Raw genomic sequence first — 16,065 nt, forward strand, 5'->3', positions numbered from 1 at the left:
GTACGTGTATAGCTCTCATATGCGCGTGTGTTTGTGAGCGTCACTTCCCCAATTATAATTGCATATCTCACAGTATAATTATATCCTTCTGGGGCCAGAACTGGTGTCATACCCGTTTCCCTCTGTAACCCAACTAAACTGAACCGGTGCTTTATATACTGTTAAGGAAACATCACCATTAACAACTGGATAGTATAGGTGGTACAAAGTTCGACAAGTGATTGACGACGGATTTTTAATAACTTCTTTTTTTAATTTAAGGATTCACTCATACGGCTATAAGTTTATGCAGCTGCTGCGTGAGCTCGTGATAATCTTATTGTAAGATACATTACACCTTGTTGTTGCTAAAATGGAGAACACAGATGCGTTTTTATATTTTCACTGGTCAAGTCAGCACTTATCACTCACTGCACGTAAATATGACTAAAGTAACAGATTGAACACAAATGACATGCTTCAATGGCGTTATGTAAGGGAAGCATTTACTGGCTTGACAAACAAGAAGAAAGAGAAAGAAACTTAAAGCAATCACAACAAATGAGCACAAATAAAAGAACGGCAAAAGCAGAAATGGTAGTATTCGAAAATTTTATATTTTATAGAACACTAAAAAGGAAATTTTCGTGTAAGCAATTTTAACTTATCACTTTACTTATTTATCAAGATGACATCAGTTTGGACAATGAGCATCTGTGACACAAACTCCGCAGCTCCGTTGTTGTTGATACGATTAAGCCGCTATGGAGATAACTGCATATATTTACATTAAGGTGGGTAAACTCTTTTTGTCACATTGCCACTAACTGATATTTTACTTGAAATTCTATGCAAAGAGGTCATTGGGCCCTAGTATAAAGCAGATATGGGCGGTTAGCCGAGCGGGCTGTGCAAATGTTGTTACACCTACACAAGAGCGAAATTGCACAAACGGGTTATCGAGCTCCTTTTCTCAAGCAACTGCTTCTAGCACATTATGTTTGTTGTCTGTTATATTCTTGTTATATGGCAACCCTTTAGCTATAAGTTCTCAAGCTGTAATATTATAATGGAATTAACAATAAACTAGTTTGATACACGCGAGCAAGCGAATAAAGCTGTAGTCATTGGTGCCGTTTGTCGTATCGCTGTAGTCGTATCCCTAACGTAATCAGCTGTTTATCGTTCCGACGGTAAACCAAAAACCAATTGGTTGGCTATGATACGGTTACGACCCTGGCGACACAGACCTCATTTATCATCTCAGTGAAAACCCGAGTCACAGCGTTACCTCCGTTTTGGCTTCTGCAAGAATGCCAGACTCTTTTGTAACTCCTTTTTGCCTTATCGGCCACTTCATTAAATGTCCTCTCTATCACTGTAATACTACCACCATCCCCCTTCTTTTGCCTTTTTAGTTTTTGAAGTAGCTGTTTCCCTTATATTGGGGTCCTTCTCTCCTACATGTCTTCTAGATGCGGCTAACCTGCATCACGGCCTGGGACTTAGTTCTTTCTGCCTCTTAAATGCAACTAATCATCCCATGCGATCCCTACCTCTTCCCTCTGGTCAAACTCATCCTTCTGGTTCTGCTATTGAAAGTTTTCACGCAGCTAAATTTTTGGTCCAAAATTGAGGTCGGCCTACATATGATAAATGCTCCCTCTTCCGGAGACGTGGTCAACCTAAGCCTTAGACAATTGTTAGTGCCACATGCTACAGAGGGATCTCTTATTCGCTCTGCTCGGTACTCTTCTCCACTCTTCTTCTCAGTTCGGACTTGCCAGCCACTCCCTAGCCGAGTTCATTGATTTTTCGCTACCTTCTCTCTCCAAGACCGACTCATCATCTACCGTGGCTTGCGACCCTTTTTAGCTCTATTTTCCTCATTTCTCACTTCCGTTGTAAATTTCGCTGTTATTCATATTGGTCGTTCGACAATATTGGTTCCGCCAGTGCCATCCTAGTGCCACTTTTCAAATCGGTCCGATATCAGAAAAAACTCCGTTCAACCGAATATATTCCTGGCCCGGAAATCATGCAATAACCACAGTTCGCTTAACAGCTTGAAGTGCTGGGTCACCGATATTACGCCGCTTTCATAGGAGTTTGAGTGACGCCGATGCAGGTGGCTTCTCGACTGAGGCCTTACACCATCGACTAGATGCCTACGCCAGTGAGAGGTCAGCACGGGAAGGTCCACACATGTTTCTAAATTATGTGTTGTATGAGTTTTACGTAGACATGAATATAAGACTGAGTTGGCATCCATAGGAAATGAAAAAGTTGCATAACACCGCCTCCCAAACTTTAAGCTTATGCCTAGAAGATCTCGGAAAATTGCTTGGTTATATGACATCCGATATTAAGAATTGATACGTCATTATTTTGTTCTTAAGACCTCTATACTTTCTTGCAATGTCCTTTGTCGAGTTTAGTTGTTTTCCATAGAGGCTTCATACAAACCTTAAAGGCAGTTTTCACCATCTTTAGATAGTCACCTACATATCTATAAGTTCTTGTTTTCCATAGAGGCTTCATACAAACTTTAAGGCAGTTTTCACCATCTTTAGATAATCACCTACATATCTATAAGTTCTTGAAGCTCACGTCGCTAACTGAAGCTCCGCTTGGTCACCCTGTGTTGGTGAAAAAGGAAAATGGATGGTGAAAACAGCCCTAGGACACTTAACTCGTAGATAAAGCTATGAAGCGGATGAAGGGGGCACCTTCACTGAGTTGGGGAAATAACCTGGAAAAAGACTTAATCAAATAGCCCAGTCGGTTAATCAGCAGTTAGGGCCGTATTCACCATCTCTAATTATGAAAGAATTTAATTGTAGGTTATCAATGATTCAGATAGCTTGATTTGAATTATAATTTAACTGAATATTAGCAATCTCTCAGATAACTTCATTTGACATTTTCGATTTCTCCAACACAGGGTGATGCACCCCCGGTAAATCTATAATTGTAAATATTTTGTAGTACAAATCCCGTAAATTTTTTGTGAGTACACGAAAACAGCTGATTTGTGTTTACATTTTTACCTCGGCTCCTCAATCAGCATGGAGGAAACGATAACTTCGAATGCTCAGAGAAAATTTCGATAGATCACTGACTGATGGAAGAAAATATTGTTACGAATTTACTTGCAATTTCCCTTATTTGCAATCTTCTGCTAAGTTCGAATCACTAAACTGTTGAATAAATAACTCCAATATTGAATAATGGAAAAATGGCCTTTATTAAAGTACTTCACAATAACACATACTTTGCAACTTGCTTAATAACCAAACTGACTGATAGCTTAAATGAAACTGATCTATTGCCCGACAGATAGCACGCTTAACTGAAACTGCTTGTAGCGCCTCTACCGCTGGTGCTTTTATACTCTGTGATTTCCTCGTGGCATCTTCTAGGCGATTCCAGAATTTACTTAGTCACCGCCATATAATTATAACTACAGATGCACGTATATAGCTTCTCATAGGCTTGAATTTGTGAGCGACACTTCCACAATTACAATTGCATACTTTTGGGAGCATCTCAGATATCTGCATGTGTTTGTGCATCTCTTCTCTGCTGCGTGTACGTACATATGTGTAGACATAATGATTTAGTCGTTTATGTAAATACAAGTGACTGTCTGCTTTATTGTTGTTATGACTTCATTTACTTAGCATCAGACTAGGGATGTGAGTATCACTTAGTGCCACTCATATTCGTCACAATATAAATCGTAATCATTGACAAGCAATGCACTCAATAGAGACATTTAATTTCTACATACCATCAAAATTTCATCAGTTCCCACCAATTGGTTTTGTAAATTTTATGGAATCACAAGGAGACAGCCGTTCAGTTGTTCACTTTTGCCTTTAGAGTCCTCATGGAACTTTATTGAAACAAAAGTGTTGACGCTTCGTCAAATAAACCAACAACTAGTCATTTAAAAATAGTCAGCAACAATATGATACTTAGAGATGCTAAGCCTCAAGTTTTCTCCAGGGTATCCTTATCCTTTTTGAGTGTGTGTGCATGTGTTAAGAGTCATTGACTTTTTGACATTACTGTAATTTCACTTATAATAAATTACAATGCAGTAATTATGCCTAAGCTTTTGTTGTTATTATTGCTACATACATACTAACAAATATTATTGTTGTTATTATTTATACATTTTAGACATTTGAGATGCCGGGAAGTCGAGTTTTTACCAAACAAAACAACTTAAGAAAGTGTCCTTTCACACACATACACTCACGCTTAGACAGTATAGAAGTTAAGTGGTCACACGTGTATTGTGCTTAATACCGTTACGTTTGCAAGATTGTGTGTTAAGAAACAATAATCACCTGTTTTGTTTTTTCTCATTTAAACTCAGCACAACAATACCGGAACGGAGCGGAAGTAATACAACTGTTAACGCCTTCGGCATGTCAGCTCATATAATGGGATATGTTGGTGTGCGTGGAGACCGTTTAGCGATGTCGCATTAATTATAATTCATTTTAAGTTACAAAGGTTCTGCAATAGCAAATACGGGTATAGGTTCGCTTGTGTGTGTGTGGGTGTACCCAAGTGGACTGTCAAAGGTGTTAAGTGTTAAACTACAAATTTTACTAAGAAAAGGAATAGTACTCGACTTATAATGCGCCATAATATAATTCATAGGTACAGGTAAGTGAATGCTTAGGTGTTGTACACATAATATATTTTGAGTTGAGTGTTAAATATTTGTTCCGCACTTAAGTTATGGGTCCTTTAGGCGCAATGCCTCTTGTTGGGTTCGAGTATTCGCGGCGGTGACGAACGGTGTTGCTGTCATGCGAAGGGAACGAAGGTAAAAGCGGATACCGTCGAAGAGCTCTGGATTAATTTATACATTTAGTACAGAGTTTTTAAACAAAAACAGACTACGCACCCACTACTAATTGTAAGAAAAAGGGTTCTATTTTCGTATGTATGCATGAAACATCGATATTTGAGCCATGAACTGGAGTTATGTATTCATGCCAGTATAAATGCACGTTTATTTCTTTTTAACACATGTAGTTTATCATGGAGCATGCGTACTATATTACTCCTTTTGTACTACATTTGTATGCATACGGTTGTACTAATGCCGTATGCATACAAAATCACTGGAAAAACATGTATATTTCATACGTACGAAAGCACTATCGCTGCATTGATCCATACGAATTGGTTCTCCATACATACATATTGTAACGAATTTACTTGCAAATCCTCTTATTTGCCCTTTTGCTAAGTTCGAATCACTAAACTGTTGAATAAATAACTCCAATATGTAATAAGGCAAATGGCCTTTATTAAAGTACTTCACAATAACACTCAAACTGTGCAACGAATAGCTTGCTTAATAACCAAACTGATTGATAGCTCAAATGAAACTCTACTATTCAAAATAATACTGCTCTTGCTCGCTAGATAGCGCCTTAATCGAAATCTCAAATCAAACTGAATTCCAGCGCCTCTACAATTGCCGCCTTTTATTCTCTTTGATTTCAACCTTCGCATCTTCTAGGCGCTTCCAGAATCTACTAGTCCAGCAGCTCTCAAACTTCTCAGCTGTAACTACAATTGCACAATTATATAGTTTTTCTCATTGCATACTTATAGGAGTATCTCAGATATATGCATGTATTTGTGCATTGACTCTCCGCTGCTCGTATACGTACATGGTACATATGTGTAGACGCAATTATTGTTTCGTTTATGTAGATACATAATGACTGATCCATGGATGTGAATTCACGTCACTGCTTAGCATCGGCTTAGAAATGGCAGCACTCCTTAGTTTTGCTAATATTTGTAACACTGCCCTCCACCTAAGTCTGATCGTCCCGATTAAATAAATCTCCCGATCTAAACGTTGCCAGCCTTTCTAAATGGACCACTTTCATTTTGGTTCGTTGTTTACCGATGGTTTGTATGCGGTACACTACATCGTAGATCCGAATACAACTTTGTATGGGCCTTCCCAATTACACTGCAATTTCGGGGACAAACCTTTTTTACGTTGTGTGTTGTATAAAAGCACCAAATCTCGTTCCTGAAAACCTTCTGAATTAATTGCTTTATCGTATCTGGCTTTCCTCTTGTCACTCATAATCATTGTTCGTTGCCTTATCACATCATGTATTTCTCTTAGCTCGTCTTCCAAATCACTAGTGGATTTCTTGACATTTCTCTCCGTATTGGAATCTATCCCAAACTGCAAATCAGCTGGCAGTCTAAGGTCATTGCCAAAAATTACTTTTGCAGGGTTTGGCCCGTTGTCTCATGCACTGCTGATTGGTAAGCCATCAAGAATAATGGTATGCGGGTATCCCACTCTTTATGGTATTTGTCTACTACTTTCCTTAAGTGTTCCTCAAATGTTCTATTGAATCGTTCTACCATACCATCGGATTGAGGATGCAATGCAGTTGTTCATGTTTTTCGAATGCCCAATGATTTACACATTTCCTGGAACACAGCTAATTCAAAATTCCTGCCTTGGTCAGAATGTAACTCCATTGGTACACCATACCTTGCAACCCATTCGTTTTTAACCACTTCTGCTACTGTTTCTGCTTCTTGGTTTGGGATTGGTTATACCTCTGGCCATTTACTGAAATAATCCATAACCAACAGTATGTATTTGTTTCCGCGGTTGCTAGTAGGAAATGGACCTGCGACATCCATGGCGATCCTTTCAAATGGTGCACTATTTACTTCATCTGGCCATGACTTCGGGTTTTGGGCCCTTTCGCTCTGTTGCATACCTCGCAGTTGGCAGTCGAGTTGGTGACCGACTGACGGCAACCAACCCAATGGAATCTCTGCTTAATTTTCTCGAGTGTCTTCGTGATTCCAAGATGACCTCCACTTGGACCATTGTGCAGCTCGCTGAGCACGTCAGGAATCCTCTTCCTGGGAACAACTATTAGTTTCTTCTTGCATTGACCATCCTCACTCTCCCATACTCGATGCAAGCAACCGGATATCAACTCTAGACTGTTCCAATATGACTTTGCAATAGGACTCTCTGCTGACATCTCCTCTCTGCTTGGTCTTTCGTTTCGTTCGAGCCCTTGCATAACATGTGACAGATCTGTATTTTCTAGCTGACACTTTCTTAGTTGTTCCTTGTCCCATTCATCCGTACACGTTATAGTCATTAGCCGAACATCTATAATGTCTTCTTTAGCCTCGGTCTTTGAACAGTGCTTGCATTCCAGACTACATGGTCTTCGTGACATTGCATCGGCATTTCCATGGGTACTACCTTTTCGATGCTCAATGGAAAAGTCATAGCTTTGTAGTCGCTCGATCTACCGTGCCAATTGTCCTTCCGGATTACGGAACTGCAGAAGCCATTTCAACGCTGTTTAATGCACTCTACCAATGCCAACAGTTCTCTCCGCGTAACACAGTAGTTCCTCTCTGGTTTTCCAATCGAACGGCTGTAATATGCAACTACCTTCTCCTGTCCATCGACCAGTTGTGATAAAACGCCTCCTATAGCATATCCACTCGCATCTGTATCAAGAATAAATGTTGCTCCTGAAATCGGATATGCTAACATCGGGGCAGTGCATAAACGCTCCTTCAATGTTTGGAAAGCCACTTCTTGCTCCTTCTTCCATTCAAAAGCTTTGTTTTTTCTTGTAAGCTCATGGAGGCTATGGGCTACGCTGGAAAATTTTGGTACAAATCGGCGGTAATATGTGCACAGCCCAAGGAAACTTCTCAACTCATGCAGGTTCTGTGGTCTTGGCCAATCCTTTACAGCCTCTATTTTTTCGTTCGCAGTGCAGATGCCCTCTGTCGTTACCTTGTGACCCAAATAATTGACTTCCTTTTTAACACTTTTTGGGACTTAACTTCAGACCAGCGCCAGCTATTCTCTGGAAAACTTCCTCCAAGTTCTTAAGATGTTCATCAAAGTTCTTGCCCAATACGATGATGTCGTCCAGGTACACCAAGCATGTTTTCCAATGTAGTCCTTTCAGTACCTGGTCCATGAGTCTCTCAAAAGTAGCTGGTGCATTACAAAGTTCAAAAGGCATCACTGTAAATTGCCACAGACCATCACCGGCACTGAAGGCTGTTTTCTCTTTATCTTCCTCCTTCACCTCAACTTGCCAATAGCCGCTTTTCAAGTCCAGTGTGGAAAACCATTTCGTACCAGATAGCGAGTCCAGAGTGTCGTCAATTCTTGGCAATGGGTAGCTATCCTTTTTCGTAACGTCATTCAACTTCCGGTAGTCCACGCAAAACCTCATTTTTCCATCCTTCTTCTTTACAAGTACTACCGGTGAGCTCCATGGACTAGCTGATGGTTCGATGACGCCGCTGTCGCTCATTTCTTGTATGATTTGACTCACAACTTCCCGCTTCGCCAGTGGAACACTACGTGGAGCATGACGGATCGGCCTCGCATCTGCCGTGTCAATTTGATGTTTCACAACATTGGTGCGGCCTGGTTTGGAACCATCCTGGTCAAATATGTTCGCGTACTTTAGGAGCAGTTGTTTTGCCTTACTCTGATAGGCTCCCTCTAGCCCCTGCGTCCATGCCGTGATGTCATTTGAAAGATCAGTATTACCAGATGAAACGTGTTCCTGGAGCTGTTCACAGTTAATAACTACTTCGGCCTCTTGGCATCTTCCCAAAATAGCTCCTTTGGTCGAATTGAATGGTGACTTGAACTCATTGAGCACTCTTACCAGAATACGTCCATCTTGTTTTGTCATAGCCAGGGTTTTTCCTACAAGTATGTTCAGTGCTGATTTATTTGCTGCGTGCAATATGACCTGGGTTGCCGCACTTGAAACATTTAATAACTCCGGCATTTTTATGTTGTGATCCCTTCAGTGCTTCCAAAATTGTGTCTACCCAATCTGGTCTTTCCACTTCCACACGATGAGCTTTGTATGCTGGTTTAGTCAATAGTAAGGCAGTTTCCTGAGTCAGTGCATGTGATACCGTCTCTGCAAATGTTGGCTTTGGGCTTGCGTATGTGGCTCGCTTCGTTTCGACGTCCCGTATGCCTTTTATAAAGCTCTGAATTTTTACTCTTTCGGTGTATTCCACGGGTGCGTCGGCATTCGCCAAATGTGCAAGCCTTTCGACTTCTGACGCAAACTCCTGCAAAGTCTCATTTGCTTTTTAGTAGCGGTTTTGCAACTCAATTTGGAATATATGTTTTCTATGCTCGCTTCCATAACGTCGTTCTGCAGCAGCCATCAATGCTTCATAACTGTTCCATTCGTACTCTGGAATCGTCTGTAAGATTTCGGCAGCTGGTCCTTTCAATGCTACGAAGAGTGCAGCAACTTTATCTTCAGCATTCCAGTTGTCCACTGTTGCGGCCTTCTCAAATTGTAGCTTAAAGACCTGGAAAGGAACGGAACCGTCAAAGGATGGTGTTTTTACCTTTGGATTACTCGCTGTAACTGCTCGATACGTCCTCTCAAAGCATCCACCTCGGCCTCGATTTTATCCTGTCGACCACTGAAGCCTTCATGAAAATGGGTTAGTTTTTATCCATATGCGCTTCCAGTTTAGATGATATACGGACTTCCTGCTCTTCTAGTTGTGTGGAGATCTGAGATGATATCTGTGCTGAAATTTGTGCCGACATTTCTGAAATACGCGTTTCTTGTGCTTCAATCTTCGATGTTATGCGTGTCTCCTGCGATTCTAGTTGTGATGCCATATATGTCTTCCGCTGTTCCAGTTGAGATGACACTGTCGATGTTTGAGCAGATATTGCAGCTAAAATCATGTTCAAGTCTGTGCTGGTAACCGTCTGCGATGTTTCGTTTTTCTCTTCAATTTTTGTTGTCTCCTCGCTATCAAGATGAAAGACATGCTCTTCCACATCAATTCCTTCTGCTTCCATTGCCTCTCGTAGCCGTGCCTGAAGTTCAAATTTAACGCCGCTTTTATTCAATCCACGGCTCTCCAACTCCTTCTATAGTTGCTGGATCTTCAATTCACTGAACTTTGCCATGTCCTTGTTGTCCTCTGGAATTTATTCAACAATCCCACTTCTGACACCAATTGTAACGAATTTACTTACAAATCCTCTTATTTGCCCTTTTGCTAAGTTCGAATCACTAAACTGTTGAATAAATAAATCCAATATGTAATAATGCAAAATGACCTTTATTAAAGAACTTCACAATAACACTCAAACTGTGCAACGAATAGCTTGCTTAATAACCAAACTGATTGATAGCTCAAATGAAACTCTACTATTCAAAATAATACTGCTCTTGCTCGCTAGATAGCGTCTTAATCGAAGTCTCAAATCAAACTGAATTCCAGCGCCTCTACAATTGCCGCCTTTTATACTCTTTGATTTCAACGTTCGCATCTTCTAGGCGCTTCCAGAATCTACTAGTCCAGCAGGTCTCAAACTTCTCAGCTGTAACTACAATTGCACAATTTTATAGTTTTTCTCATTGCATACTTATAGGAGTACCTAAGATATATGCATGTGTTTGTGCATTGACTCTCCGCTGCTCGTATACGTACATGGTACATATGTGTAGACGCAATTATTGTTTCGTTTATGTAGATACATAATGATTGATCTATGGATGTGAATTCACGTCACTGCTTAGCATCGGCTTAGAGATGGCAGCACTCTTTAGTTTTGCTAATATTCGTAACAATAGCCGTGTTTTTTAACATGCGTATATCCGTTTACGCTTAAACTTTATATTGACTGCTAAGGGACAAACTATAAATACACCTCTGAAATTGCTGCGCATAAATTTTGTCCTACTAAATTTCAATACGCATTACACTCAGATGTAACTGAAATATGTGTCTTTGTTTCACCCTCTACACTAATTCTATGTGTGTCCACAATTCATCGCAACAGATTCAGCTATATGTTATACCCTATGGCCATCAGAGCGTTGCGTCTCCGCTTTTCAGTACACCCTGTTGCTGTAGCTAGTTGTTTAACCACAGCCGCTAGATGGGTCTCCTAAGCATTATCTAAGCGAAGATACGCGTTTTGTTACACGCGCAAACGAAACGTATACGCGCGTGTTAAAAAACACGGCTAATATGTATGTAATTAGAATAACAATAGCTGTGTTTTTTTTTTTACTTCTATATACGTTTAGGCTTAAACTTTATATGGACTGCTAAGCGACAAACTTTAAATACACCTCTGAAATTGCTGCGCATAAAATTTGTCGTACTAAATTTCAATACGCATTATACTCAGATGGAACTGAAATATGTGTCTTTGTTTCACCCTCTACACTAATTCTATGTATTCTATAAGTGTCCACAATTCATCGCAACTGATTCTTACTTACTTACTTACTTAATTGGCGCTTAACCGTCTAAACGGTTATGGCCGTCCAACAAGGCGCGCCAGTCGCTCCTTCGCTCCGCCAACCGGCGCCAATTGGTCACACCAAGGGAGTTTAAATCGTTTTCCACCTGGTCCTTCCAACGGAGTGGGGGCGCCATCTACCTCTGCTTCCATAGGCGGGTTCCGATAGAAACACTTTCTTGGCCGGAGCATCATCTTTCATTCGCATAGCTTTTCATGGCAGAAATACAATCGGAGCGCTTGCCAGACACTGCCGAGGGCGACCCCGCTTAGAAAAATTTTCTTCTAATTGAAAAATCTTATTTCTAAAATTTTGATGTTGCTTTGCCCGGGAGTTGAACCCAGGGCATACGGTGTGATAGGCGGAGCACGCTACCATCACACCACGGTGGTCGCCAATACGCAACAATACTTACATGAAGTAATAATACTAAAAGCTAGAAAATAATTAGGTAGGTCCTAGGTACTAGTCATCATACTCCTCATCAGTCTAGGGCGTTGATCAGACAATTAAATAAAAGCGTTGGACGCATCAAATTTCTATTGATAGTCATATATAAGACCAACTAAACCTTGATCAGGTTATGATACGCCATGCAAAGAATATTTTGTAGTGCAGTGCAGTGCTGCGTAGTGCAGCCTAATGTGGCCTTACCTTAAGAACGTCAAATTAACCAAATGATTTTGTTTCGTTTTCTGCCATATCAAAACGAAATCAAATCGTTTATGTTGATTATTAATTTCAAACTATGCTGGCTATGCTATGTTATCCATTTTGATGGCGGAGTCATTAAAGGTGAGAGCATTAGCCAAGCTGATTGTAACTTTTCTCATGAATTTTTACAGTACGAACATTTCTCAGAGTATTTTTGACATTACCACCAACGAATTACACAAACAAATTGCATGGAGTTTGTGTGTATGTCCGCTCGCTGTTACCGCCTTACGGCTTCACCATGGCTATAACATTGCCAGCACAATTCAAACATAAAGTATCACCTTTTTGTTAACGTTTTTAACGTTAACGAAAGCTTTTCGTTTCGGAAAAGAGGATAAATACAATAAGAGCCGTCACTCGTTATTTTGTGGCGAGTATCTCGCTGGAAATTGAAAAAATTGATGCCGAACGTTTTCTGAGAGGGACATTTTTAATTGTCTCGCATTTATCCATGCCGTGTAGGCCCCTTGTGCAACTGTGATTTTTGGAAAGAGAATCAAATACATTAATTAAATACAGTCGAAAAATAAACACAAATACCACACGAAAATGTATAGAAGACATTTATAAACATCTCGCCCAAAAAAAAAGTAGCGACTACCTCTTAGTATACATCGAGTAAATGCCAAAAAAATAACGAGTGAAGGCTCTTATTGTATTTATCCTCTTTGGTTTCGGTTAAAAGCGAGATACAATTTATCTTGATAATTTCTTTATCGATAATATTTCGAAGTGTTTCAACGGAAACGGTGGAATTTTTTTGATAAACGATTAGCTTAACGTTAAGGTACATCCTTGGTTTAGTGACTCATTACTACAAGGACTCTTTCCTGACAATATGTTACAATCTAAGTCCTCAATACAAAATCCTCCTCGAACTCGACAATATTTGGATGTCACATCTATTCTTATATGTATTATGTGTTCCAAATATGAGCCCAATCGGACCACAAATACGATTGCATGTAATATTTGTTCCAAATATGAGCCAAATCGGACATTACAGGTCGCTTTCTATTCATGTATGTATGTATTATGTGTTCCAAATATGGACCAAATCGCACCACAAATACGACTTTTTTGAATATCTCGATCCTTGCGCCACCTAGTGGCGATTTTTTTCCATAGGTCACTTTCTATTCTTGTATGTATTATGTGTTCCAAATATGAGCCCAATCGGACCACAAATACGAATTTTCCTTGCCTCCCAACCCGCTGTCGTGGTTTATCGACACCTCTAGTCCTATTTATCAACAGACTATTGGGCAACAGGATTGTCACAGCGGTTGGGGTGGAGAAGTAGGAGAGACCTCCTGCTCTGGTTGATGTTCGTAAACTCCATGTATCGAATGCAGCAGATGCCAAGTGTACCCTATGCTGACAACCCGGCAATCATCGTCAGATGGATATCCCGGGGACTCTGCGCCACTTTTTTCAGGGATACTTGAATGTGGTGGCTAAGTAGTCTGAATTCTTATTTAGACAGCATTTAAACTTAGGGGGTTTAATCCTAAATAATATGTATGTAAAGGCAAGATTTGTGCCGCTAGGCTTCCGCCAACCTCCTGCACTCCAACTGCGTGCTTCAACATCACCCGCGCCTTCTAATTCAGCAGAAAGGACCCAAAATAAAGTTATAAAAATAACGCTCAACTGCCATAAACTGCAAAATCTTTTTGTCATCTTCAAATTATTTGACGTCCGTTGCGTTTATGTTCTAAAAACAAAACTCCAGGTATCCGGTTCGCTTGTTGAATAGAATTCCTGTAATTCAGCAAAACAAAAAAAAACAAGGACGCAAGGTAAAATAAGTTATAAGCGTGCATGCCTACAATTAATTAAACTGAAACGTTGACCAACTATTTTTTTTTTATTTTTAACATCGGCAGTGGGATATGGGTGTGATAATTACATACAATGAGGTTTGTGTAATGTATCATTAAACGGAAATATTATTGTATTAAGAGCTGGTATAGAAAGTGTGGCGTAGTAATAGTAATAAAAATACATGCCGCCTGTTAAAAGACGGCAAGGTTGTACATAGATAACAATACAAGCTTTGAAACTGTTAAACCTATCGAAGTCTAGATCCAGCTTCAACGAGCTATCCTCTTCGAATTTGTTTGAGTCGACGAACTCACCCGATTCCTCTTGAGATCACCGGATAATTTTCATCTTATCTTACCTCAAGCTAAAACGGAGAATGAAATCCACTCTCTCCACCGAAGCGATGCCGTCCTCGGTTACGAAAAGCACGAAAAAAGGCTTTATAAACATGAGTTCTTCTCCTTGATAACCATACAATCAACCATAGGCACCTGCCAGTTGTGAGCCAACAGTATTTTGACAGAATTTTCAGGATCCAAACCCTTGTTTGAGGAGACCTGGGAAGTTTAACGGCTGAGAAAATCGAGTAAACTATGATTCGGCACTTTTCTAAGAAATCCTACGACTACTGGTCCTCACAGTTAGCGCCACGTAATAATAATTTAAAAGTCGATGACCATCTGTAAAAACGTTGCCCAGATCTTGGCACGAATGCGCTTTTTCTGGCTAGTTTGGATATGGGAAAGACAAGGCACTTGCTGTCATTAAAAAATCGGCTCATTCGCAGAATATTATTACGAGACTGTTGAAGACTTCGTCTATCTGAGAACTAGTCAGCGTAGATTCCCATTGGAGGTGTGCTCCCGTGAGAAAGTAAAGATGAGATGGGAGGGCCCTTGAAGTATTCAAGAGGAAATTTCTCGGGAAAATGTTTGCTCCTGTTCGTGATACCAAAGGAATGGAGGTTTAATGATGAGGTGCATGTATGAGCTTTACGAAGATATGAACATAAGGTCAAAGCGGGTTATATTAATTTTGTCGAATGGGTTAACCCTTAATTAGTCGCATGAAGAAAATCACACAAATAGTCGCGTGGGGTCTCTGGTGACCCCAAACAAAACTTAGAAAAATAATTATAAAAACTAAATAAAACGATTTAGAATTTTCATAAACATAAACATACTTTATTATTAAGTATTTCAAAAAACTAAAAGGTAACTTTCACTTTTAACTTAAATTAAAAAATAATTAATTTCAAATTCATCTTAAAACATTTCATTTTTGCCATAACAGAGTTAAAAAAATAAAGAAAAGTTAATCTGAGCTATCAGTCACGTCTTGCTTAATGCACTCTGTGCATAATGGCTTAGAGCATCTTTGGCAAATAAATTTGCCACAATTGTGGCATTTAGATGCCACTTTCTTGTCATCCTTTCTGGGGCATGATGAACAGCGTCCGCGTTTAGCTGTTGATTGTTGCGGCGGCTCGTGCACATTATGTACTTCAGAAAGACGTTTTTTTATTGACCTGGGAATAGCAGATTGGCGAACTCGTCTTTTCTGGTGGTCCTCGACAAGTGTTGTAGCTAATTTTTTCAAAAAAATGCGCCTTATGTGTGTGTCGCTCTTATCAGTATTTGCTTTATGTACAACAAATGCGTTAATGCCAGATATGTTTATCAGATGAAAAAATACAGCCATCGGCCACCTTCTCGTTCTCCTCCCAACGTTGTAAGTGGCACAAAGTTGGTCATTACAATCAACACCACCTTTGGTACCATTATAATATGTAACTATTTCTGGTTTCTGAGCGCTGGCTGTTGCTTCATCAATGGCATTATCATTATGCATTGTTGAAAGGAGAACTACGGCTTTCTTTGGCTTAGGAACATAAGATACCATCGTAATTTGATTATGAAATCCAAATAGTGAGCTAAATTGTTCTCTGTTTTTGCTTGGTAGGAATTCACAAGGGATATCAGGCTTTCGTTTATTCAATGTACCAACAAGGGTCAATTTATATTCTGGAGTTAGCAACTCCTTAGCCAGTTTAACGCTAGTATACCAATTGTCAGTCGTTATATTGCGACCACTGCCTTTCACTGGCTGAACTAGGCGTTTCACTATCTCATCTGGAGAATTAGACACCTGATACTCTCCATCT

At 39.9% G+C, this 16,065-nt stretch overlaps 1 long non-coding RNA gene across 2 annotated transcripts; it reads left to right on the forward strand.

The window, feature by feature from the left end:
• Nucleotides 1-288: 288 nt before the first annotated feature.
• Nucleotides 289-4,645, forward strand: LOC137233473 (uncharacterized). Of its 2 annotated transcripts, none has more exons than XR_010949592.1 (3): nucleotides 289-576; nucleotides 668-773; nucleotides 4,168-4,645. It is a non-coding gene; the product is annotated as an uncharacterized lncRNA (long non-coding RNA). The 2 variants fall into 2 exon arrangements; XR_010949062.1 differs by lacking the exon at nucleotides 4,168-4,645 and adding an exon at nucleotides 837-971.
• Nucleotides 4,646-16,065: the final 11,420 nt, after the last annotated feature.

Source organism: Eurosta solidaginis, chromosome 1 (assembly GCF_040869045.1).
Source record: "Eurosta solidaginis isolate ZX-2024a chromosome 1, ASM4086904v1, whole genome shotgun sequence".
Classification (NCBI taxonomy): Eukaryota; Metazoa; Arthropoda; class Insecta; order Diptera; family Tephritidae; genus Eurosta; species Eurosta solidaginis.